We start from the raw sequence: 3,426 nt of genomic DNA on the forward strand, positions 1-3,426 counted from the left end.
CTTGTCCATCACATCATTCTCCTAATGATGTGATCTCGTTATCAATGACATCCAATGTCCATAGTCAGGAAACCATGACTATCTGTTGATCAACGAGCTAGTCAACTAGAGGCTTACTAGGGACATGTTGGTGTCTATTATCCACACATGTATTACGATTTTCGGGTAACACAATTATAGCATGAATAAAGACAATTATCATGAACAAGGAAATATAATAATAATGCTTTTATTATTGCCTCTAGGGCATATTTCCAACAGTCTCCCACTTGCACTAGAGTCAATAATCTAGTTACATTATGATGAATCGAACACCCATGGAATTCTGGTGTTGATCATGTTTTGCTCTAGGGAGAGGTTTAGTCAACGGATCTGCTATATTCAGATCTGTATGGACTTTACAAATTTCTATGTCTCCATCTTGAACATTTTCACGAATGGAGTTGAAGCGACGCTTGATGTGCCTTGTCTTCTTGTGAAACCTGGGCTCCTTGGCAAGAGCAATAGCTCCAGTGTTGTCACAGAAAAGCTTGATCGGCCCCGACGCATTGGGTATGACTCCTAGGTCGGTGATGAACTCCTTCACCCAAATTGCTTCATGCGCTGCCTCCGAGGCTGCCATGTACTCCGCTTCACATGTAGATCCCGCCACGACGCTCTGCTTGCAACTGCACCAGCTTACTGCCCCACCATTCAATATATACACGTATCCGGTTTGTGACTTAGAGTCATCCAGATCTGTGTCGAAGCTAGCGTCGACGTAACCTTTGACGACGAGCTCTTCGTCACCTCCATAAACGAGAAACATTTCCCTAGTCCTTTTCAGGTACTTCAGGATATTCTTGACCGTTGTCTAGTGTTCCTTGCCGGGATTACTTTGGTACCTTCCTACCAAACTTACGGCAAGGTTTATATCAGGTCTGGTACACAGCATGGCATACATAATAGAACCTATGGCTGAGGCATAGGGGATGACACTCATCTCTTCTATATCTTCTGCCGTGGTCGGACATTGAGCCGAGCTCAATTTCACACCTTGCAACACAGGCAAGAACCCCTTCTTAGACTGATCCATATTGAACTTCTTCAATATCTTATCAAGGTAGGTGCTTTGTGAAAGACCTATGAGGCGTCTTGATCTATCTCTATAGATCTTGATGCCTAATATATATGCAGCTTCTCCAAGGTCCTTCATTGAAAAACTCTTATTCAAGTAGGCCTTAATGCTGTCCAAGAGTTCTGTATCATTTCCCATCAAAAGTATGTCATCTACATATAATATGAGAAATGCTACAGAGCTCCCACTCACTTTCTTGTAAACACAGGCTTCTCCATAAGTCTGCGTAAACCCAAACGCTTTGATCATCTCATCAAAGCGAATGTTCCAACTCCGAGATGCTTGCACCAGCCCATAAATCGAGCGTTGGAGCTTGCACACCTTGTCAGCATTCTTAGGATCGACAAAACCTTCCGGCTGCATCATATACAATTCTTCCTTAAGGAAACCATTAAGGAATGCTGTTTTGACGTCCATTTGCCATATCTCATAATCGTAGAATGCGGTAATAGCTAACATGATTCGGACGGACTTTAGCTTCGCTACCGGTGAGAAAGTCTCATCGTAGTCAACCCCTTGAACTTGTCGATAACCCTTAGCGACAAGCCGAGCTTTATAGATGGTCACATTACCATCCGCGTCTGTCTTCTTCTTAAAGATCCATTTATTTTCTATGGCTCGCCGCTCAACAGGCAAGTCAGTCAAAGTCCATACTTCGTTTTCATACATGGATCCTATCTCGGATTTCATGGCTTCTAGCCATCTGTCGGAATCCGGGCCTGCCATCGCTTCTTCATAGTTCGAAGGTTCACTGTTGTCCAACAACATGATTTCCAAGACAGGGTTGCCGTACCACTCTGGTGCGGAACGTGTCCTTGTGGACCTTCGAATTTCAGTAGGAGCTTGATCAGAAGTATCTTGATCATTATCATTAACTTCCTCTCTAGTCGGTGCAGGCACCTCAGGAACATTTTCTTGAGTTGCGCCATTTTCCGGTTCAAGAGGTAATACTTCATCAAGGTCTACTTTCCTCCCACTTACTTCTTTTGAGAGAAACTCCTTCTCTAGAAAGGATCCATTCTTGGCAACAAAGATCTTGCCTTCGGATCTGAGGTAGAAGGTATACCCAATAGTTTCTTTAGGGTATCCTATGAAGACGCATTTTTCCGACTTGGGTTCGAGCTTTTCAGGTTGAAGTTTCTTGACATAAGCATCGCATCCCCAAACTTTTAGAAACGACAGCTTAGGTTTCTTCCCAAACCATAATTCATACGGTGTCGTCTCAACGGATTTCGACGGAGCCCTATTTAAAGTGAATGCGGCAGTCTCTAAAGCATAGCCCCAAAAAGAAAGCGGTAAATCGGCAAGAGACATCATAGATCACACCATATCTAATAGAGTGCGATTACGACGTTCAGACACACCATTACGCTAAGGTGTTCCAGACGGCGTGAGTTGTGAAACTATTCCACATTTTCTTAAGTGCGTGCCAAACTCGTGACTCAAGTATTCTCCTCCGCGATCTGATCGCAGGAACTTGATTTTCCTGTCACGTTGATTCTCAACCTCACTCTGAAATTCCTTGAACTTTTCAAAGGTTTCAGACTTGTGTTTCATTAAGTAGACATACCCATATCTACTCAAGTCATCAGTGAGGGTGAGAACATAACGATAGCCACCGCGAGCCTCAACACTCATTGGACCGCACACATCAGTATGTATGATTTTCAATAAGTTGGTTGCTCGCTCCATTGTTCCTGAGAACGGAGTCTTGGTCATTTTACCCATGAGGCATGGTTCGCACGTGTCAAATGATTCGTAATCAAGAGACTCTAAAAGTCCATCAGCATGGAGCTTCTTCATGCGTTTGACATCTATGTGACCAAGGCGGCAGTGCCACAAGTATGTGGGACTATCATTATCAATCTTACATCTTTTGGTACTCACACTATGAACATGTGTAGCATTACGCTCGAGATTCATTAAGAATAAACCATTCACCATCGGAGCATGACCATAAAACATATCTCTCATATAAACAGAACAACCATTATTCTCGGATTTAAATGAGTAGCCATCTCGAATTAAACGAGATCCTGATACAATGTTCATGCTCAAAGCTGGCACTAAATAACAATTATTAAGGTTTAAAACTAATCCCGAAGGTAAATGTAGAGGTAGCGTGCCGACGGCGATCACATTGACCTTGGAACCATTCCCGACTCGCATCGCCACCTCGTCCTTTGCCAGTCTCCGCTTATTCCGCAGCTCCTGTTTTGAGTTACAAATGTGAGCAACCGCACCGGTATCAAATACCCAGGAGCTACTACGAATACTGGTAAGGTACACATCAATTACATGTATATCAC

Source organism: Triticum urartu, chromosome 1, assembly GCF_003073215.2.
Source record: "Triticum urartu cultivar G1812 chromosome 1, Tu2.1, whole genome shotgun sequence".
Lineage (NCBI taxonomy): Eukaryota > Viridiplantae > Streptophyta > Magnoliopsida > Poales > Poaceae > Triticum > Triticum urartu.